This window comes from Pinus tabuliformis, chromosome 7, assembly GCF_031772625.1.
Source record: "Pinus tabuliformis cultivar Carrire ecotype Pingquan chromosome 7, CPIR1, whole genome shotgun sequence".
Taxonomy (NCBI): Eukaryota; Viridiplantae; Streptophyta; class Pinopsida; order Pinales; family Pinaceae; genus Pinus; species Pinus tabuliformis.
The window spans coordinates 444,477,704-444,503,206 of NC_142293.1; the positions used below are offsets into that span (position 1 = coordinate 444,477,704).

Genomic DNA, 25,503 nt, shown 5'->3' on the forward strand with positions numbered 1-25,503 from the left:
TGCATGTTTTAACACTATCAATGGACAGAAAGCCCATATACATAGGCTAAACACTAACGGAGGTGGAAGACTTGGCTCTAGGGCAATTACACTATCAGAGGGAGATTGCGGACTTAAAACTCTATACATGGGAGTGTTGAGTTGTATCAGGTCCGTCACATTGCATTGCTATGAGGGGTCTACGATAACATCGAGCCTTGACCTTGTGTGACTTGTGATTGCCGATAGCGATAATTGCATCGACTCTTCAGAAGCAAGTGCTACAATATGTCAAGAGGTACATTGTGATCGCCAATAGCAATATCACATCTAACCTTCGCCAGGGGCAACTCCCGACTGTGATGCATATCCACGAGGACCTGCCGGACATTGCAATATAAGCTAATCTATTATCGAATCCGTCACAATCACATATGTTATGAAGCCTTGCCACACCCAAGCGCTAATTGCGATGAATGTTGTGGACCTGATGCGACATCACAACTTGGCTTAATATAATATCTCGTCTAGTGGTGGATCGATTGTGAGCCATCGATGGTGTCATGGGCCCAACATATAAAGGACCGTCGAGAGTCACGAATCACCGATTGCAATTTAAGCTGCGGACCCGATACAGTTTAGATGCGAGTGTAATATTGCTTGATGTCCGCCACTTAGTCTTTTGACTGGTTTGTTTTCTCATATACTCTATGTAATGAAATATTTGGCTTGCGCGGGGTGTTTTAGGCTGAAAGTCTTACGATAGCTATTTCCGATGGTTTAGAAGGCTGAACATCAGTTAAAAGGGGTGAATCATGGCAATTATGATTGCGATCGGGACACAACATCTCTGTTAAACTAGTGAAAAAAAAAACTATGTATACCTGCAATCATTGCCAAAAGGAGCACTGTTACAGTAAACCAGGAAGATGTGTTCTTCGTGGATTGTTTGGACCTGTTAAATGAATCTACATGCCCCCAGAGAGTCATTGAACTCGCACAGTGTAGAGGAAGCTACAACGATGTGGAGGAAGCCTAAGAGGCTGTGTAAGTGGAAACGAATGGACGGAGGCATGGGGAATGAATAAAATAGGAAACAAAGAACTATGGTGTGAGTTGTGGTGGTGAATAACTAGAGTGAGAGGTAGCAGAGGCAGCAGAGGCAGGAGAGTAGGAGTGAACAAGAACCTTAGCAGAACAAAGATTAGCAACATACCTGTTTACTCCAGGTTTGGGTTCGAGCCCAAGAGGTTGAAGCCTCAGAACTGAACAGGACTGACATTCTTAGGGGTTGGTGCTCCTAAGTGTAGAACCATTGCAAAAATAGAGTTGGTGCTCTGGAGGTTGGAGCCTCACTAAAGTCCAAGTTGGAGCTTGGCAACTAATCACAACCAGATATATACTTATATTGTATTTACTTCATTGCACTGTTTTGTGTTAATAAAAGCATTAATTCCATCTGTCGATTTTTGTGTTCTATATATATACATATATATGCTTTCAGTAATAACTAGAACAATTAAAAAGAAATACTGATTCACCCCCCCCCCCCCAAAGTATTTCCAAAAATTATGATAACCATTTTTGTGTGTTTGATTTTGATATCCCACTCATCGAAAATGATATCCTTCTATGACTCTTCAACTCGATGAAGATCATCTAATCTTCCTTGAGCATTGTGTGGCCAATCTATATACTCAGAAATTTTCTCGTTAAATTCTTCATAAAACATACTCAAATTCGATAATTGGTTTGCTAAAGAATCATTGGTCTTTGACAAGTCACCGTTAAAGCCAATTTGTGACAACAAATAGTCTATTGCTTTATTAGGGGTATATCTAGTTTTGATGCCTCCTGACTTCATTTATCTTGGATTTTCCCTCAGCTCATTTATCCTTTGTTGCAATTGCAGTATCTGTTCATCTTTGTCCTTCACTTCAAATTCAAATTGTAGCTTTAAATCATTATAACTTTTCTATAACTCGATAAGGTTTTCTTGGCATTGTTGCTCAATTGCTTGCTTTTCAATCTTGAAAGTGTTTTCTAATTGAACTATCCTTTGATCTTTTTCTTTCATTAGCAGTAGTATTTCTGAAACTTTATCAATGGTAGCACTAGCATAAGATCGTGCGAACTGAGATAATTTGTTCAATTCCTCGTCATGGGCTGTTTGAGCACCTTTCCAAAGAACTTGAAAAGGAGTTTCATTTGAAACTAGCGCCTGCAATTTCTCTAAATTTCTTTTCTACCTTGACCTGCTCATTATTGCTTTATGCTTTGGACTCTGAGATATGTCCAAGGGCGAGATTTCTTCAATCTTGAGGAATATCTCGGCATTAGGGAATGGGGGAATTATTTCCATATCATCGGAAACAATTGATTGATTGAAAATTTTGGCATTAATGTTATTATCAGGAGTTTTAGGAATAGTATTCCCTTGGGAAGCCTCAAAAGTAAATGAAGTTATCCCTGTAGTTTATGGAACCTGTTCTATCTCTCTACTCACTATAACATGTTTTGCTTGTATATTGATTGAGATAGGTGTAACCTGAGTTTCTTTTGTTGTCAAAACTTGGTTGAACTCCTCCCATACTTCATCCAATTTGTTCTCCTCATTAATTTCACATGTTTTCTCAACAACTATAATAGTTGTTTGAGAGACTTGGGAAATAATTGGAGCTTTTCAAGAGGAGGGTGATGCTTCTGAAACTGCTGAGTTGTGTCAAAATTATTTTAACATAGACTCTCACAAATGGGTTATTCTTTATTGATTATATTGATTGAATCTAATCAATTCGCCAAGACTTAGATGATTTGACGCCAATTTTTATACCATATAATACTCCAGAACCATTTCAAACATATCATCAAACTTGTGAGGCTCGCTTGAAAATGGTTTGAGCTTAGAGTATGCTGTAACATCTTTCACTATGTCATTAGGGTCGTATGGCCTATTTAGTATGGTTGGAAAACTAAAGGCTTTTAATTGTTCACTTTCAACTAAGGAATGCTTGAAATTCTCTAAGGCATAGGTACCACACGGGATAGGAAAACATGGGCACGTGGATTTCTTGGCATCTTTAAGTACTTTGGTTAGGCCCTTATCAACTGTTTGATAAGAAATTTCCTTGGCCAACAATTTATGTCAGACAAAAAGGGGAAAAACATGAAGATGGGCAAGGCTACCAAAAACCCGAATGTAAGTAAATGAATCTTCCCCAAACCAATTTCTTATACGATTTAATTTTCTATTTTCTTTTGCACTGAGTGTAGGGGATTTTGTGCCAAAGACCTCTTGGTGGATAGGGAGCATGACCTCATGAATGATTTTGTAGAAGTGAGTATGGTGTTTAGTTTCCCAAAGGATATCGAGATAAAAAAAAATAGGACTTGGAAATTGGTTTGTCCATTTCCATCCTAAAGATGGGAAATCATAAGAAAAACAAACTGTGTCCATGACATAGGAACTCATAAATAAAGGAAGAGTTGTTCTTTCAAGAAAATTGTGTTTCTGTCTATAATGGCGGCTTTCATTGGTCAAATTGTTGGATAAAATAGTGGCCCAATCCATGATATTGCCAACAGCAGAGGCTTCTATCAATGTCACCCATTATTTAGAGAATTTATGTGTATTTGTATAACCATAGATGCTCAATAACATAGCAGAAATATGAGAGAAAGAGCCAATAATAGAGGTTAATTAATACATAACCCTCTCCTCTCCCTTGTGTTTGTTTGGGGTCCCTTCTCCTTCTCTCATCATCGCCGCGAGATTTAGATTCTCTTGCATGAATTTCTGGATGAATTGTGTATCATATTTTTTCTAAGGTTGAGGTAGATGATACATTTTCCTCAAATCCTCAGCTTTAAAAGACACCATCATTTTCTTCTTTGAAGTTATAAATGTTGTGTCTGTAATGTCCTAATGGTCAACAACCCATCTCACCATATCTGTATGCGGTAGAATTTTTTGGCGGGCAACAATTCTGTGGAGAAATGAATTGGCCACATCATTCCATGTGTCGTTATTACTTGGGGGAGAATCATGAGCACTAGTAGCATGTTTCATGATTATTCTTTGATTTTCATCCTCAAATAGTTTGTATGTTTCCTAGGAAGAGGAAGAACCTGCATCGAGAGTGCATATAGTATTTATAAACAATGGAGACATCTCAAACACTTCTTCATGGGGCAAGATTGGTTCTTGATGTATTACGGACTTTCTCCTTGCCTTGATTATTATTGACATGTCCTTTAACTAGTCTTTATTTGAATTTACATGTAAAAAAACAAACCAAGATAAGCAACTTTGAAAGATGCAAAGAGCATATTAATTCAATGTGAGCTTTATGGAAAATCATTTCACATTAACTCAAAATTATTACAAATCATAAAAAAACCTCTAAATTAGAACTATGCATAGTTTTCATTTAATTTTCAAATGTTTGTTCACCTAACCCAAAAATATTTTATGGGTATTTGGTATCAGGTGATATTAACATAGCTCAGCTATTTTTGATTTCCAGAAAACATATAGGTGTGGGATATATATTAGCGAAATACTTGAGTTTTAGCAGAATGCTATATTGACTTATGTCAATTGATGGAATGCGATATGGGCTTTTGACAAATTAGGATATTGGTTTTGGCATTTCACATTTTGGCTTTTCGTTGTTTCTCTTATTGGCTCTTCTCTATTTCACAATGAGATTTTCACAATAGTCTCTTCACTCTTTCACAATTAGCTTTTAGCTCGTTTTATATTCCTTCAAACCGTTGATACTACCTTAGGTTTTAATAAGACCAATCCTTTTATGAATATATCCATTTATTTGTTATGATTTCGGGATTCATAAGACTTGTAATTTATTTCCTAAAACTACAAAAAGATTCCTAAAAGGTTTTATGCACTTTTCATAAACTTTCTTGTTTTATTCAAAAATAAAAAAGTAAATATAAAATTTATCTTACTTTATCTAAACAAGGAAGGATTTTATCCTTTTTTTTTTAAAGGGTCTCCAGTACTCAAAAATAAAAGAGTAAATATAAAATTTATCTTACTTTATCTAAACACGTAATGATTCTATCCTATTTTTTATTTGAAGGGTCCCCATTATTCTTTCTCCTAAGTTTAAAGATAATGGGGGGTTCTTGAGTACCATAACACTACCCTGCCCTTGTTGTTGGTCACTACTTTTTCTCAACTGACCATTATCAAATGCTCTATTCCATTCAACACTAGAATATTGATGCTTAAGTCTCCTTGCAAAGAATGAACAGGCTTCTTATGACCCTAAACTTCTTTCCCTCCTTAACCTAGGATTATAATTACAATTTTTGCAACTAGAACCATTTAAGTTGCAATTGTGAATAGATTATTCAGCAATTTCACCTTTATTTGAACTTCTACAAGAAAAACTACTTGAAGATTCTAGTGCTTGAATTATATGAACTTGAGTGGAGCTATGCTAGCATCAAAAACTAAATGAAATTTACTATTTTGATTTCTTTCAACAAAGTTTCTATAAGACTTAGATATGCATTTAATCTTTCCACTAAGAGAATTGAAAATTACTATTTCGATTTCTTTCAACAAAGTTTCTAGAAGACTTAGATATGTATTTAATATTTCCACTAAGAGAATTCACTAGATGTTTATATCCTACAACTTCGTTCACTCTTGGAGTAGCGATATTGCCACCCCATGGTTGCTAATGAGAAGAAGAATTATGAGAAATTACAAGCCACTATTATGGAATCAGAAGAAATAAACAACAAAATTGAAAGAACTAAAAATTATAAATGTGGACCTATTTACATGATTGAAGAAGCAGAGCCAACTATGTCAGAAACAAAAGACTTGACATGACGGTCAAGGGGTGTAGCCCAAAAAATTATAACAGAAGGTTGAGCTTCTTGAGATGTGGAATCACAAAGTAGACATATACTAGAGCAAGCAGATACTAGGGAATGAAAAAAATGCATGGGATTTGAACGTTGATCTCATGCATGATTATGTTATTAATTTCCAAGATTTGTTTTTTGTTGTTGAGTTTTCAGAAATAAAATTAAAAAATCTAATTGTATACTATGTTGTCTCCAACTTATAAGTTACATGGAAGCTAGTCAAAATGTTGTTGCACTATATGGATTCCTTATAAGGGGAGTTGAAATTGTTTTCTCACACATCCGAATGCATTGTTGGGTGTTTTGCACCATTGAATACCACATAATTTTTGTAGTCAGTTTATTCATTTTCCCAAGTAAAGAACTTATACCTTTATGAAGCAAGCTGGAAAGACATCAGATTTCGACGGGAAAGCTTATAACCTGGTAGAAACAAGCTGGAAAGACATCAGATTTCGACGGGCAAGTTTATAACCTAGTAGAAACATGTGTGAGGTGACAATCATGTACCAACCCCTACAACAAGGTTGATTGAGATTACAGTAAAATTATGCTTACTAGCTCAACATATCATATGCACTTAGTAATGCACATTATGCATTCTGGGAAGGATTCGTTTGAGTATTTTTTCAATTCCTAATTTTACATAATTGTTTCAAGCTTTAATTTATGCGTCATGGATTCAGTCTATGTAAAACAGAAAAGCTTTGACGTTGTCCTTTTTAGAGAGTTCATGATTATTTTATTCAAGAATCTTACAGCTAATGAAATCAACGGTTGAATTTGTCAGATATCATGCACCTTTGTTAATAAATGTGTAGAGAATTTAGAAAGTCATGGAATATAGATAAAATTGATGCACATTGGATCCTGTCCTCTTTGATAAGGTATCTCAAAGGTTTTGTCCTTCTGTATATGCTTAATAGCTTTTAGAGCATGCTTATAGGAAAGTGGATTGTTCATTTCTACATTCATCGAAATGGGACTCTTACGATTATTTGGGTGTCTTATGAATCATGAACATTAAGGAAATCCAAGATTATAAATCAAATGCGAATATGACTGCAATGTTTTGATTATCTCTATTTATGATCCAATCTTCACAAAAGTAAAATGTCTATCATTGAATTAAATAAGAAACATTCTTAGGGTGAAATTGTTTGATATGAGAAAATTTATTTGGCGTACCAGCTCTACTTTATTTGCAAAATTTCAGGTGCATGGGTATGGAATTTGTTTTCTCAATTAACAATTTTGTGTGGTGTGGGATTTTCAAATTATCTAAATAATTGAAATTTCTATTATCATATTTGTAAAAGTACATGATTGTAATATATTTTTATGACTACTGCATCAAGATGCATATGAGTGTACTAGATGTATAATAAAACAATGTCATATATTGTTGTTGATCTAAATCTTCTAGATGTAAATTGTGTAGAGTTTTCAAAATATTTGATATTATGAATGGACACTCTCTCCATCATGATAGACACACAAAACTTGTAATGAAGTTATGCATTCCTTTTCATCGTTGCTCATGTTGTTTTGGGGGTAAGGAGCATATCAATGTGCTAGCCCCTTTGCTACTACCTTAAGGCCTTTCTTTTGTAACATTTGGTGCAATCGCTAGTTATATATCTACCAATATATATCATCAATGTTAATCAATACTGTGCATATCACATTAAACAAATAAATTACAAAATTATAAGGTAGGTACATGTATTATCAAAATTTTAATAAAATTAACCATAATAATTTTTCAACAAATATTTTTAAATATATATATGTGTGTGTGTGTGTGTGTGTGTGTGTGAGAAATTTATATAGATTTAAATATTATTATTAAGAACCATCATAGATCTATTTTAACTCTTGAGCTAGCAAGTGGTTAATCACTTGACTTCTCAATATTTTCTTAAGTTTTGCACTTAAAATGACATTTGCATCTATGACATATTTGAGTTCTTTGGCTAATGGTAGATCCAAAGTTAAGAAGAATTTATGAGGATTGATATTAAAACCATGCTACTATGGTTTGTTATTGATATTAAAACTTAATATGAAGAAGATGTGGGAATAATATTTCACTCTTACTCTCAACCATAAATAAAAAGTTTCAATATCTAAGTAACAAAATATTGTATCAACTTTAATTAGGGACAAATTATTTGAATGTTAGAAAAAAATGACATATTTTCACTATTAAGTTTTAACTTTGAGAAAGATGTAAAATTCTTATGCTTTTAAAAGATACTTCAATAAGTAACTTATCAACATTTGGAATATCCATGTTAACCTATTTATTTTAATATCAACTCTCTGTATATATAGAGCCAATGAGTAAGAAAATGTGGACCATATTGAAGTTTTTAATGTCCTAAAAATAATAATTAAAATAGAAATAATTCAATTGTTTCCTAATATAAATTATAAAAGGGAGATTTGTAATATATTCAATTTATAATATAAAAATGATAGGTGACATTTATGCAATTATAATAATAAAATTAAATGTTAATTATAAATAAACTATTTCAATATGCAACTTTCAGTAATATTAACATGTATTCAAGAATATTATAATAATAAAAAAAAATCAGATAATGATTCATATATAAAATATTTTAATGTCTATTTTAAATCAATATTTCAATCCTATAGATTATATATGAGTTCAAAAATTAATTTTATATCTATATATATATATATATATATATATATATATATATATATTCTTATCATTAAAACATATAAGTGGTCTTATTATTCTATATGTTTTTTTTGTATAAACTTTTGTCACATTGTATCTAATTTCAAACAGACATTTTTGAAATTGTAAATTTAAATTTAAATTGTGTAATTTACACAATCTAAATATCCAAAAATATTTCAAAAAATTGAATCTATTTATGGTTTCAAAAATATAATTTAAACAATAACAATTTACACATATTTTTTTGTGTGTCTATACAAGATTTTTTTTTTTTTTTTAATTTTACATTCTAAAATAGTTTTACATACCAAAAAAATAACTAACTAAAATAAATCTATACTAATTTAATAATATGTTTATAATTTTACTAATATAATATAACATTATAAAATTGAACTAAATATACGAAAACCAAAGTAGGAATATATGATGTAATGCACAGTGTACCAAGAGGCCAATGTAGGTGCATAGAAAAGGATTGAGTTTTTAGAAAAGGCATATAAGAAAAAGAGTATAAGAAAGAGAGTTGTATGCATCAGCCTAATACATAGAAAACTACACAAAGGATTGAGTTTTTTCCATAAGTAATAATAATACAGATTTTTGTTTCTTTAGCTAATCACGGGTGGTTTGAATTCATGCCCTTTTCAACTGATGACCTTTTTAAAGAATTTTTTTAATAGTATATATTTTGACTGGCAATTCAAAGCCCGGTGAGTCTTATAATAAGAATTCTTTTATATGAAGTTTTGTATTATTATATATGGAGGCTTTATGAATGTTTTTATGTTCCATATGGAGTGGAGCCATATTTTAAAAAAATAAAATATTCACTAAATTAAAAGTTTTTATATAAAACTAAAATTAAAATATACATATTAATTAACTTCAATTAAATGTATATTATTTTTTATTTAATTAAATATAATTTCTTTTATACTCAATTTACTGCTGGACTTGACATATGTTAAAAAAAAAAAAAAAGAGAGTTGACATATGTTTAAAAAAAATGTACTGAATTAAAAAAATATTGAAAATAGATAAATATAAAAAATAAATATACATATTAATTTGTTTTTATCACAAACTATTGATATTAAAACTTTTTACAAAGATATGTGTAATTTTTTTTTAATAATATAAAATTGATATATAGTTTAAAAATAAAATAAAATAAAAAAATATTATTCTAAATCATAAAATAAATTATTTCAATGCACATATTAAGTAATACAATTATACATCAATATTATATAAATTGATAAAACAAATATGAATTGCAAATTTAAGTTGTATCTTTTACATTTTCAAGCATTTTATAAGATTTTCAAAGCCTTAAATCTATTTATTCATTCAAAAATACAATTTAAATATTTAAAAATTATAAATGAAATATATAAATAACATAAGTTCATCTTAACTACAGATTTAATAATCAATGAAAAAAACCAAATCTCTCAAAATATAAACATGTTTTCAAATATAATATTCTTACTTCAAAGAAATTGAGATTTTCAACTTAAAAAACTTAATAACCTCAGAACTTACTAAATCCAAGACTAAAATGACACTTATTTTACAATCTGACTTACTATACTGAAATGTAGGAAATTATAGTGTAAGCATGCCATGCCAGTATATATGCAAAATTATAGTGTAAGCATGCCATGCCAGTATATATGCAAAGACAAACATAGAATTTACTTATCAAAAAATATATCATAACCTAAATAATTTTTTTCCCACTTTCATTTTCACTTAAATGTCTGAAAATTTCTCTTTGAATGAGTCTTCGTTAATACCGGAAACATTAGAAATATGTTCTAGTCGTGTGACCGATACCCACATGGTATTAACCTATCGTTTGGTTGCTTTCCCACGCTGGATGACGATATCAGTTTGTTTAATACACAATCAGAAGGATAACCATGCTAACAATTTAATCGATGCCTAGATTGCGATGGGTTTGTTGTTCGTTGACATTTAACTTTCTACACCATTGAAGCTAATTTTTTAATCATTTGCTTTTCTAATGTACTTATATGGCTAAGAGAATTCAGAATAAATAATTATTTTATTTTATCTTTTATTATTATTTTTAATATATTTTCCCAGCTTTATATTTTTTAATTTTATTAAAAAGGTTTTAGTTTGATTTAAGATTCTTGTTCGTGAAGTATTTCAGCAATTTCAATTTAAAATTAAAACAAAACAAAATAAAATTATTACATTAGTTTGTGAAGTATTTCAATGTTGATTTAAAATCAAAATGAAATGAAATAGAAAATTATTAAATTAGTTTAAAAATGTATTAAATTATTATAGATAAATAGATATTAGTTTTATTATATTATAATTTAAAAATAATTTTAATCAATTAAAAAAAAATATAAGGTTTTATGATTTTAAAAAAAAGAAATAACATAATAAATTGATTAATTTGAATGATAAATAATGTTATTAGATTTCTTTTGCAAAATAATGCTCATTGTTATTTTTTATTTGTAAAAATACTTAATATACCTAAATAGTATAATTATTTGTATAATTATACGTATAAAATTACATGGCATTGCATCCTAACATGTATTCTTATCAGATGAAGCTTTCCAACATTCACTTAGACTTTAAATGTAATAAACATGAACTATAAAATTGATGCAATATAGAAAGTTTCAGATGGACTGCAATAGAACCAATCACAAGGAAAAATTATTTGACACTTATTTCTATAGACTTTTACATGTAGCATCTCATGCTTTTCCTTTATTAGTCCCTGCCTGGGACTATAGCGATCGATAGATCGTTGACCGCCCATTAATTCATTCGTTGACCATGTTTTTTTGGCGTTATCATCGTTTAACCAATGTTTTAGAATGACAATTTTCGTTTATCAAAATTTTAACGAAGGTTTTTGGCTCGGCAAGAAAGGACCTCTTATTACAGGCTTCGCTTATACCAATGTAAAAATGTGGTGACAAGTTATATTTTATCCAAAGTCTGGAAAATTGTGGTGACAAACATGAAACTTAGGCGCATGCAAAGTTTATTATATAGCTGCCACCTCTCACCTCTCAGGCAGTTGGCTACCACCGTTTGCCACCGTCTGCCACCTCTCAGGTCGCTGGCTACCACAGCTTTTCAATTTCTTGCCACCAAACACAATATGAAATTAGTCTTTACCATCTGCGGAGGAAGGTTTCCGGTGAGACTGTTGTTGGATAGGCTTCAGAGCCGAAGTCTGCAATGGCAGGAGTGGCAGCAATGAGTGATGAAAGAGAAATGTTTGTTCTCTGATGAGAGGGACCTACTATTATGCTGCTCTATTTGTCACTCTCATGGTGCTCTGTTCGCAAGTATATTTGTCTCTATATTTGCAGCTGTTTGCTCGTTGAGCTAAATGTATGTTTGGCAGGTATGAGTTCCAAATGCAGTATGGATCGATAGGTTGGTCTGTACGAGCAACACTGGGATATGCTCAAGCAACGCCAGAGAAGCGTTTAATATCATGCATTGGTGATGGAAGCTTTCAGGTGCAGATGCAAGGATTTTTATATAATATTCTGTAATATTTTATTTAATGAATAACATGCTTATCCACCCCTTTATTTGGCGATTTAGGTTTTGCTATAAAATAAAAATGGAACACGGAGTTTTAGGCTTTGTATTTTATGAAATGCTTGAACTACATTAACTAGTTTTGTCATAGTTCAATGCCTGATTTGCTGTTCTGTTTTGCATAGGTTTTGACATCTAGATGCTAATCGGGATCTGTATTAAGTGTTCACTAGGCAACGATGAAAGCTGCCTGTGAGAAGAAAAGCAAGGTAATTTCATTGTGGACAAATCAGTTTGAGGCCCTTGCTTATGTCTTTTAGATTGACTGCATGGGACAAGAAATTGCAGGCTTTTAGGGATCCAGTGGAAGGAATTGCTGAATTCATGTTTCCTTTTGCGCAGTTCTCTTGGCCAAAGACGTTAGTTAAGAAATGGTTCAATATTAAGAGTAAAGCTCACGAATTCCATGCAGATGAAATTGGAGAAGGTTACGCTAGTAAAGGTGATTCTTACCCTTATGTTTAATGCTAGTTTTTTCTTTTTTCTTTATCTCTTCCTTGCCTTCTTTCAGGTTTCCCTAATGGACGGCCATATCTAAGTGCTTTTCTTCCTTCTAACCTGCGTGCTATACAGATAATGAGGAAATGTTCTTTGAAAGGCGCCGAAGTTGCTCTGATAAGGATTCCTACGTCCTTAGGAAAAGTCGGGCAGGTACTAGAATCTAGACCCTTAGATTGAGATTACATGTTATCTGCTGCTTGTTGGTTATCTTCTTGTTTGGCCTGTTGCGGACCTCCTAAGCCAAAGGCAGAACATGGACGCATAAAAAGCATGGATTTAAATTTGAGCGCTGAGCTTCCTCATGTCAAAATCAAACCTAAATTTTCTATTTATTTTAATTTTCTCTATTTTTTAACTCTACTTGCAGATAGGTGGTTGAAAAAGAACCCGGACAAAATTAAGCGCGGAAGAATGGAACCTGAAATGTCCCAAGTCACCGATGCCCAAGACTTTCGGTATGTAAATTTTGAAGTCTGTGTTGCATTTGTTCAGCTTGTCAATGAATTTGTGTTCCGATTGCCAATGTCGCTAAAATTCAATGGGCAAACAGGTTATTTGTGGCAACATGGAATGTGGGAGGCAAAGCTCCTTCAAATGGATTGAATCTGGAAGAATGGTTGAATAACTCACCTCCAGCGGATATCTATGTCTTGGGGTATGGACAAATGATACTGTTGTTTGACATTTAAGGAGTTTCTGGAAAGCCTATATAGATATAAAATTTCCGATTTTTGATGGGAAAGTTATGTTCTAGGAATTTTTCAATTCACGCTCTTGATTGTGATAGTCATATAACCATATTTCAACCAGTAATTAGGAGAAGCCTTTTTTACAGGTTTCAGGAAATTGTTCCTTTAAATGCAGGGAATGTGCTGGGGGCAGAGAATAATGGTCCTGCTACCAAATGGCTTAGCCTTATTCGGAAAACACTCAATAAGTCATAGCGTGAAGGCAGTACCAATTCTAGAAGCTCTTTATCACCAGGTTGTGCAAAGTCCGCGGACATGGTAGACACAATTATAAGTTTGGATTCTGATTTTGAGGGTTCAAGGTCACAGAAGAACGACCCTTTCTACCATGGGAGATCATTTCAGGTCCTAGGCTGGGGTTCCAAAATGGATGACGATTCTGCCAATAGGCAGCCAAAATTGCAGAGGAATTTCAGCGTTTCTGATCAAATGTTGATGGGCAAATCTATATGAAGGACAGATTCTGATAATACTATCAAATCTTTGCACTTAGATGATGAATATGTTGCATGTGCAGCAGATTCGCCTTCAGCTTCTACTATGTTTTTCTCTCCCGTGCCAGATAGCCCTGTAGTGGACGAAAGATCTAGTTATGGCCAGATGAATTACTGTTTAGCTGCCAGTAAGCAAATGGTTGGCATATTCCTCTCAGTTTGGGTGAGAAGCGATTTGAGGCATTATATACGCAATCTCAAAGTGTCATGTGTTGGAAGGGGCCTGATGGGTTACCTTGGCAACAAGCTGTGGCACATTTCTGTCAAAAAGTGATTCTCATGTTTTATGATGTTGCATTTGTTGTTCCAAACATGGACAATGACGTTTTCTGTTTTGCACCCCTAAGAATGTTTGATTTTTACCCTAGTCATTGCTGAATGCACATGACGTCTCTGAGTTAACAGGGGTTTAGATCAATTTCTCCAATTAAACATATTGATTCAATCATACTTTTGCAGGGCTCAATATCAGTTAGCAGGACTCTCCATCAGACAAGCTTTTGCTTTATTTGTAGCAATTTCACTTTTGGCCAGAAAGATGGCGATGAGCTCCGGAGGAATTCTGATGTCATGGAAATCATAAAAAAGACTCGCTTTCCACGGGTTTGTAGATTTGCTGGAGAGGATTCACCTGAAACTATTTTGGAGCACGAGTAAGTCTGAATTGAATACTTTAGAAGGATCATCTTTTTGTTCCCAGATCATTGAGTTGAACTTTAATATTTTAAACTGTTTCTGAAGGATTTATGTTCTACTTTGTTTATTGCTTGAGTCCATTTTGATATTGTGGATAAAATTTGCAGTCGAGTTATTTGGCTGTGGATAAGTCTCAGTAACTGGATGGGTATTGCGCAATGATTATGGAGTATATTTGAGTTACAGCTCACATTTTTGAGGAGAGGTTGTCAAAATTCTGAATCTCTTAATATGCTCAGTAATAGAGTGAACTTATGAGCATGAATTACTAGAATTTCTAAATAGAGCTGGACTCTGCTCCGACAAGCCGGCCATATGCCCCTGTCTGGTAACAAAAGAAATGAAATGGGGATTTGGCATCGGCGAGTAATTTCGTTTTGGACAATTCTTTCCAATTAGTGCTTGCCAATGGCAACAATTGTCACACACTTGCAACAACATTGGCATCGACAACTTGCTAATTTTTCAGTTATATAGGCAGGGACTACCGGCTGCATGCAGCACTTGTTTACTCTTTTATATTCATATGAGTGGTAGAAAGTGTACCTGATTATGCATATGCACATACATAGTTGATTACTAAGATCAAAGCATATATCTTTAAGCTTATAAGGACAATGAAATCCAAAATTCATACTGGGGTTTACTTATTTTGAAACATATACAATCAATAAGTTTATGAAATAAGCACATGTAATAAACATTACTTGTGCATGTGGAAGGAAAAAAATCTCTTTTTTTTCTATATATTTATAATTAAAAAAAAATAAAATTTAATAAACTATTAATTACAATATATCATTGAATGATAGCATAAAAATTCCTATACATTAAGTCTTATGAAGTTTGTATGACTCAAAGATTATCATTTTGTCAGAAAATTAAGAAAATTATAATAATTTAACGATGATAGATTTTAATGTATTCTTTATATCACAAAGATGTACATAATTATAGTGTAATATGATATGATAATGGAATTAAAACATAATTATAATATAATATTTTAATGGAATTTATCAATGTATATTTATAAGAAAGAAATGTATGCCTTAGGTTTTTTTTGTTTTCATTTCATCTAAAAATTATTTAAATATAAATAGTACAATTCATTATAATTAATAGAATCCTTAATAAGATGTACTTTCTTTTAATTATGAAGAAAATTTCAATAGTATAACCCAATAGTTCAAACAACTAGTGTAATCAATGTAATCGAAACATAACATACTGAAATCAACAATATAACAGTAATCTAATTTATAAATAGCTTGACAATACAAAATCGAAATTTCTTAGCTTGCTTGAGATGTGAGATGTGAGCCTTCCTGTTTTTTCTTAATAAGTGTAATAGTTTAGGTTTGTTACAATTGAGGACCCTCACACTTCCTTAGGTTCAGGATTTTGCACTTAAATTCGAGACTTCATGCCTACAAAAATTAATTCCAAGTCAGCTAACAATTCCAAGTCAACTAACAACTAAAAGGGTCTTTTCTAATTCAATATGGAGTTTGGTTCACAACCTTGAATGATTCAAACCCTACCTCAAATATCAACTATTGAATCTTCAAATTCTAGGTGGGATAAGATCTTATAGAAAGGTTTCGATCCACTAAGGAAAAGTTGGAATTGCAAGGATGATGCCTCAAGAAATATCACTTTCCAAAGTCTAATTTTGTCCACAAGACTTTTGTCTTACTCATAGATCTTCACACTTCTCAAATTTTATGATTTATGGCCTCTTTGATCCGGACCCTAGGCTAGGCGAGCCCACAAAATAAAAAATAATTCAAATGGATATTGGGGTGAGGCCCCTAAGATCTAAAAATTTGAAATTCCAAAATAAAATAAGAGAATACTCATTAAGCAAAATCACTAAGTATTTTTTTATTAAAATAGAGAATAACTGTAAAAGCTATATTGTGGTGGACAATATGTCCTTTTACAAAATGTGAATTGTTACTTATAGTTTTTTTTGTTATAATACCATAGGTAAATTCCATGGGTTGGTGTATAACATGGGTGGGTAGATACCATGGGTGGATCTCACCTACAATACCATGGGTGCATTCAACTTACAATACCATGGGTATATTCCATGAGTAAATAAATACAATGGGTTGATGAATACCATGGGTGGATGCTAATTTCTATTTGGATCATTGCTCCCTCCTTAAGAAGCATTGGTCCCCATTGCATGAAGTTCCCTCCTAAGAAGTCTTTTTTGAATATGAATAATCACTGAACATGATGGTTTTGTTTGGTTAACCCATAACCGTGATGAGCAAAGATCCAAGGATAGAGATACTGCTATAATGCTTGTGACCAACTATGATATTGACAGTGTGCGACATAGAAAATCGACTTCGATGAATTGTGGGTTTGTGGATGACCCATAACCATAAAAAATAATATCTGAGGATAGAGATACCTTGTAATTCTTGTGACCAAATGTGATACTAATAGTGTGCGCCATAGAAAATGGACTTCGAGGACAAGGATTGTGTGTGGTTCACCCGTAACCATGATGTTGACTGTTGATAAAGTAGCAGGTGCCTACATAGCGTAGGGTGGGAGGAAATGTCTCCAAAGAACACAAGTGAGATGATGCTATGATGAAACTAATGAATGTGAAGCAGGTGCTTATTAAAGTGGGATGGGAGGGCACGTCTCCAAAGGAAACCTGCTCCGAATGTTGCTCTAGATATAAAAACTAATTTAAAATAGCCATAACTCGGTTAATATAACTCAGAATATTTATTATAACTATTTTGGGAAATAGAATGACCATTCTACATCTTTCGATGTGATTGAAATCCCTATCTGGAAACTCTAGAAACTCAGATTCTCACTGGAACTATTCTGTCATCACAACTGAAAGAGTAGTTGATTTTAAATCATCGATATCTCCCTCATTTGAACTCTGATTCGGCCAATTAATTTTTTGAAATTGGGTGATTTTTTAAGAGGATCTCAGATATGCAATAATTTTTCTGAAATTTTGCACAAAAATGTAGAAATGATAGGAGATCCACCATCCAAAAATTGTTGTGAAAAAAAATTCTCCAACATAGTTGATTTTAAATCAGCGATATCTCCCTCATCTAGCCTGTGATTTGGTTGATTTGTTTCTTGAATTTGGATATTTTTTCACAAGGAATCTAGATATTTTATTTGTTTTTGAAAATGTTTGACCAAAAGTTTTAGATCTGATCTGCAAACTCACCACCCAAAAGAATTCTATAAATCAATCAATCAATCAAAAAATCTAAAAAATCTTCCTGCTTTGCCTAAGAAAGTGCTCTGTGGAGGTAATTTCACGTGCATGAAGTTTCTTAAATATTGGTGCAAAACTTTGAAACTGAAATATGCATCAAACCCTGATTCCCATGGAATCATAACCTTAATCTTATACCACTTATCGAGATCTTGGGGGGAGGTCCCCAAGATCTAAGAAATTGAAATGGATCTTGGGGGGGGAGGCCCCCAAGATTTGAAAAATTTAAATGCCAAAAGAAAATAGGAGAACACACATTAAACAAAACCACCATGAAACTTTTATTAAAATAAAGAATAATTGTAAAAGCTACATTGTGGTGGACAATATGTCCTTTTACAAAATGTGACTTGTTACTTATACTCTTTTTTTAGTTATAATACCACATATAAATTCCATGAGAAGGTAGATACCATGGGTGGATCTCAATTACAATACCATGGGTGGATGTCACTTACAATACCATGGGTAAATTCTGTGGGAGAATAAATACCTTGGGTAGATGAATACCATAGGTAGATTCCATAAATGATCCACTCAATATAATAGTCCAAGTGGGGTGTAGTCTCTCATCATTGTTTTATATCAATGGATTCTTCCACCTACGTTACTGATGAGCCCCAAATTTTGGTAACAATTTGGGCTCATTTGGCCTACTTACCTTGCTCAACCCTTCATTTTTTATCACTTATGCATCATTTCTTAATATATTCGTGTTATTTGTAGGAAGAAGGGCAGTCATTATGCCTATGTGGCTAATACATGATGATTTCAGGTTTTTTAGCATTAAATGGAGCAAAGACCACGCAAATGGAGACAAGGAGACAGCCAAGGTGGCATTGCGGGTTTATAGGGAGGTTGTCCATAGCCTTGAATGACTTCCCTCGTGATCTCCACCCCAACTCCGAGCTCCAACAGCTAGCACCACCGAGCTAGAAGGCAGCCAACGGATTCTCCAGGAACAGCAGTTCACTTTCAGTTGGACAACCAAGCTCCACTAATTGAGGAGGCCAGCTTGGCCCTCATCATGTATAAATATTAAGGCTGTTGCCTTCGATGAGACTCTTGAACTTTTGTTATAGATTTTGGATTACGAGCTGTAGCTCTGTTTTTTGCTCTTTGTAAGCCAATTTTGGCATGTTGTTAGACTCATGATTATGATATTTTAATAAAGGCAGTCAGATTTGGATTCGATTCTGAGTTCTTAGGGGAGCTATAGCTCTCAGGTTAGGGCCCAACCTGAGAGCAATAGACCTCCTTTCCTTTGTATTGTTACTTGTTTTTTTTCATTGCATTTCTTTCCTTTACTTGCACTTGAAAAATACAGTTTGCTGAGTTGATTGTTTCGGTTTTGGTTATGTAGGTTAGTTTCATGAATGCAGTTGTTTCATTAGTTCAGAATTAGCGTAGGGAGATTGAAGTTAAGTTGAGTTCAAAAAGGTTGAATGCATGCTCACTTTCACCTCTGTTTGGGGACCAGAAGTGTAGACCGTGCCAACTGCCAAAAAAACACTGTTTTAACATATGCATGCAAAGTATTGTTGTAATGTTTTCGATTGAAGAGTTGTCCATGCGATTTTATCTTGAGTAATGACTCTTTGGTTCAGTATCATGCATGAATTCCTTTCAACTTACATTGTTGTTCTTTGATTCCTAATAAAACAGTTAGAATAGGTTGGTGAACTTTCGTTTACATGCAAGATAAGGGTGATTTGTTTCATTTACACTGCGCAGCACCACTTCATCGTGTTCTTATCTTTCTGAACCATGCCTAAGCCACCTTCTCATCCTCTGTTTAGCTCATTTTCCTTCCAACCCTTCTATTATCCACGTTGCTCAATCTTTTTGGCCTTCCATTGCCTCTACCCTTCTATCGACCAACCAGCTCTATCCACTCTCTCTCCACCTCATCTCTCTGTCCATAGGCCATCTCAAGCTCCTCTTTCATCTTACCCATCCATCCACACAGTTCCTTCACTCCTCCATTACCCAAAACGCCGACGGTAGGACATCATGTAGAAGTTAGCAGACTTCCTGTAGAAATCCCGAGTTTCCTGTAGGATCCCCTGCAGACATCCTGTAGAAGCCTGCAAACACGGTTGCCAAGCACCTGAACATTGTGGACTTCTGTGGAATGATGTGATGGATCCCCTGGAACCTCTCAGAGCCCTCCTGACCTTTCCCAAGCCTTCCTCCCTTTGAACTACCCCTGCACAGTCAAGACCTAGTAAGAAGCACAATCACAATAACTCCACCCACTTGAGAAAAAATACAAACAATGTGTTCTCTTCAATGAAAGTAGTTTAAATTCATGCATCTCATCTCACTAGAAGTAATGGCATCATTTCTAGAAGTTTTCACTCCCACCATTGCATCATAGAGATTAAATTAGTCAGATTAGGGTTTACTAGGGTTTCCATGTTTGGTTGGCTTTCAGTTCATTCTTGCAAGGTAGGTTAATTTCCTTTGAGATAGCCTTCGTCCATCATTTAGAAAGCTTCTTCTGAGAACATATAGAAGTTGGCTTGAGCCCTAGCGGACTTGTGCCAGCTGACCAAGTGACAGCTGCGACAAGAGCTAGTACTTGTGCATACAGCACCGTCGCTTCCAAGTTTGTTACGAACTACCGGGTTGATAAAATTAGAGATAGGAAGCTCCAGGAGTTGTAGCATTATTGCTACAATACTGGAGCCCACCATCTTTTTGGCGCTGTTGCCGGGGACGGGTCAGAGTATTGGTGATTGTCGCTTTTCTTCTATTTTCCACTACAATCTTCTGCTAAGTAGTTTATTTCATTTCCATTATGCAATTTCGTTTATGAAAAAGTAGATTAGCATTTCCCGCTTTCATAGATTAGCATTTCAATTCCGCAATTTCATTTCTGCAAGCGTAGATTAGCATTTCAATTCCGCAAGCGTAGACTAGCTTTTCATTCCTGCAATTTCATTTGAGCAAAATAGATTAGTCCTTTCATGCTTTCGTTTCAATTCCGCATTTTCATTTTAGCAAGATAGTTAGTTGCAGTTCAATCTATTTCAGTTTTGGAGGTAGAAGTAGAAAAAAGAAAAAATCAACCAAAAAGATTTCATTTCATGCCTTGTAGGAGTAGAGATAAGTTAGAAAAATGATTGCACAACACCCCCACTGCTTCACATAGCCAACATTCTCTCTTCTTCGATGGCTGTGATTAAAGAACCCTTGGGTGGACATCAAGGCATATTTAAAGAACCTCTAGGGGAGAAGAAGAAGAAAACATTCCTCTAAGCGAATGGCTACAAGCAGAAATGTTGGGAGAAACATCTTGTCCAAACATGAATTTGAAAATCAAATCAAAGATTTCAAGAGTGATATGAGGCAGTTTCTTGCCATGCAACTGGATACCTTGCGGATCCAACAGAAGCAAGAGGAAGCCAAGAGGGCTTTGGTCATTTTTTGTCCTAGGTGCACTAGAAAGCATCCTAGGAACGAATGTCCATTGTACTCCATAGAAGTGTGTTTTGTCTGTGAAGAATACCATCCTACAGATCAGTGCCCTTCCTTACCCAGATTCAAAGCTGCATATCAGAGAGCCAAAGGAGCCACTGAATCACTCTATTACATGAACCAAAGTTGGCCGCATGGACCTAGATCTTACCAGCAGGAACTGCAAGGGACACCCGAGACCTATTATGATCCCTATCAAGCCACTTTCATGCCTTCTTGGGGCCCCCCTGCTCATCCTTCCTGGTTCACACCTCCTCCTTGTTCCTTCACAGATCCATATTATGCCCAACCAGCTGCTCATTCGTTTCACTCTTATGCTCAGCCACAGCCTCAGTGGAATGCACCTCATCAGGGGTGGAGGCCCCAGTACAACACTCCTCCCGCCATTTTGCCTCCACCACCAGTTCAACCTCAACCATTACCTCCTGCTCCTCCAAGGCAACCTCAAATGCCTGCTCAACCAAACCCGAACCCCAACAATAGACAGGCCCAGCAGGTATACACTGGGGAAATATCATGTCCTACCTATGCTGTGGAGATCCAGGAGATCAATCTTCGATCTGGAAAGACTCTTCCAGATCGCCAACCTCCTCCCCCAGAGGACAAGGAGGATAAACAGGAAAGTGAACCAAAGGCTATTCCACCCTTTCCTAAGAGACTAACAGCCACCACACAACCCAACCCAGAGGAGGATGAGATTCTGGGAGAACTCAAGTAGTTGTGTGTGAAAATACCACTTCTCCAAGCCATCAAGGATGTGCCAATATACAACAAACTGGTTAAGGAAAAGTGTTTTAAACACCCAGGCAGGCGAAAGAGAGATGCTTCAACCATCAATGTCTTAGGACAATTGTCTGACCTTATGTTAGGACAAGTCATCTGCCCAAAGTACCTAGATCCTGGGAGTCCTGTAGTAGATGTCCACATCAATGGCACCATCATACCTCACACCTTGATTGATCTAGGGGCTGCCATTAATGTGATGTCCAGGGATACCATGCTCAAACTCAATCTTTAGGGTTCCTTGAGGAAGACCTCGACAGTACTGCAACTAGCATATCGCTCCACTGTGACTCCCGAAGGGATTATGGAGGATGTCTTGGTCTCTGTCGACTCTTGGGAATACCCTGCAGATTTCTTGGTTCTGCAACCCAAGGCAAAGCTTACTGGATATCCTCTCATTTTGGGAAGGCCTTGGTTAGCCACTGCAGATGCTTACATCAGTTGCCGTGCAGGAAACATGACCATAAAAAACGGTCCTATGTCCAAGCAACTAGTCCTATATCCTCCTGCCCAACCCTCCTTAGAGCATGACTTACCACTATGGTTGGAGGAAGGAGAAGAGGATGAGGTGTACTCAGCACCTTTGTGCACCCTAGATACCGCTAGAAGAGATCCCCCAACCGAGGATGACTTGATTGAGACTTTGATCCAGAATCCACCTTCCAGTGCACTATCCTTAGAGAAATTGGTGGAGGACGCCCAAGCCAGCACCTTAGTGGACCTTTGTACCACCAACTGACGCAGCCCAGCCTCTCCAGGCCGCTTCTACCGGGATCTTCCTCTAACTGTGCACATAAAAGCTTGTGTAAACCATGCTTTATAAACCATGATTGGTTGATACGCAGGCTCTTCATATAAATTCTACAAGAACTATATATATGCTACCATATATGCAACCTGCAATTCCCAATTACGCAACACCATGCTATACAAAGGATGAACCTTCAACCCAACCTGCACATACATGGCTATATACTTCCACAGTGATCAAACATATATCAACCTCAAAATACAATGGCTGAGCACAATTAAAGGTGCGCTTTACCTCAAGAGTTCAAATGACACAGCGTTGTAATCATACCATACTCGAAGGCATATAAATATATATTACCGCACCGGATTGAATATATCGCTCCACCGAGCCTTTCCGCAGCCGAAGTTATACAACACCGGTTTCTATAAGCAGGCTCTTACATATCAATCGCCGGCATTGTATATCTTTTCCTCTGGTTATATATATATACGCTTCTAAGTTCTGACCTCAACCTCTGTTGCGTTATACAATTTGAGCAACACAATGCAACTTGCGCAGATCAATCCAATTGGATATAAATTGATGCAGCGTTGCCAGTTTCCCTGTTTCGATGATCCACCTCCGCATGGGTTCACAACTCTCTTATCTGCAATGTTATCGCGCGCCCTTTATTCTTATGCTCTCCAGCCTCCATCCAAGTTTGATACACATAAAATTCAGCCATCACTCACGCAATGGTATTCTTTCCTTCGGCTCCAGACTCAGAGATATATATGTCACAATAATCACACGTATAAGAGGTTTATAAAACCTTCTTAACCAAGGCCGCCTCCTCGGTAATTACGCACACAGCAGGTATTTAATGAATATTCAATGGTTATACAATACGCAGACAATACGCCAACAGAGATATCCTCTCTCATCAATATAAGATAATCTATGTGTGAAGGTTTAATAAACTACAGCGACACATACCCCATATTGATACGCTTCTGCTCCCTCAGGCCGATCATCTTTAGTCGCTCCAGAATTCAAACATCACAAATGCATTTAGCAAATAAACATGGGCATGTTAATGAGACTGTAACTAGACCAGTCGGAGCTGCAGTCGTTTTCTGTGCAGCTATGATTGTGTAGACAGGTTATCGCTGTCACCGCTCGCTTCCTTGGGACTACAAACGCTATGTTCTCATCGCCAATATAATCTTGAAGCTACACTCAATTCGATTCGATATGTATGCGTATCGCAATTGCTTCCGCTGCCAATGATGGCTCAGACCACAATTTCCGCTGTCAACGAGGGCTCAAACCACAACTTTCGTTGCGCTAGAACTTTGTTACACCATACAACAATTTATAATTCTTATGCTGGAGAATAAAAAAAATCATTCACGCCTTCAAATCAACCATGGGATTCCGCAGCGCCATTTAATAAAATTACCAGAATTATATATGCGCCACAGTAAGTAAACATCAAAGCAAGATAGCCATGAATACACATTATTCATGCGTTGGGAAATGGAACCATACGATGTCCATACAATTCGAATTCAATATGATCATATTCACATTAAAACAACATTCAGAAAGACCTTTACATTCATGGCCAGATATACAATCTATGGCCCTTACAAACTGCCCGAAGGCTCCTAAGGAGAATTTCTCACACTCACTCCTCCACACATCTCTCCTCTTCAATGCTTTTGAGGCTTAATGATTTATACAATTTAAAAAAAATCATTTAATTAAATGTTCAATCCCTTCACTTCCTCAACAAACCCCTAAATCTCTCAACATCCCTAAAAGATAGACTCTCATCCCTAAGACTTAGAAACTAATTCCAACTTAGGCTCCCTCATTAATTTTAACTCTATTTTCTCTCATATTCCTTAAAAGAATATTTACACAATCCTCACTTTCTCCTATTTTATTAAAAATAACAAATTAATTAATAAAATATTAAGAATTGTCACACCCCCTCCAATCACATATTTACAAATGGAAAAATGGTCTTGATGCTCCTGCATCAGACTCCCAACGTTAAACTAAACATGATCGCCTGATCATGTGTTCGGATCTGTGTATGCCTGGATCCCATATCCTGTGTTGTAACTTTCCACTTGCTGCACTTTCACAATCTGTCTCTATTTTCATTTTGCTGCTGCTTCTCTTCCTTGCTACTGCTGATTTCTTCCGGGATTCTTTTGTCATCAGTCTTCTGATACTTTCAATCTCTCGATCTAATAAATCTCCCGGCTGTTGATTTCTTGTTGCCTGCTGAGCTAAGACGGCTTGCTCAGTTTTTACTCTCTCTATCTCTACTGTCACTTGTTGTCTTCTTACTTCTTTGCTTGTTTCTGTTCTGACTTGTTCAGTCTTCATCGCCACCCAATCATCCATACCCTCTTGTTTTCTAGAACAGAAAACTTCTTCTTCCTTCATTTGACTTCTCAATTGAGTCAAATGTTCCGCAACAATACCTGCATTCACAAAACACTTGTTAGAATAAAAATCAGAAGGCATCAGTGCCTTATCCTCCTTTG

General features: G+C 35.1%; 1 pseudogene; it reads left to right on the forward strand.

Moving 5' to 3' along the window:
- Positions 1-12,259: 12,259 nt before the first annotated feature.
- Positions 12,260-14,825, forward strand: LOC149247889 (type I inositol polyphosphate 5-phosphatase 4-like; annotated as a pseudogene).
- Positions 14,826-25,503: the final 10,678 nt, after the last annotated feature.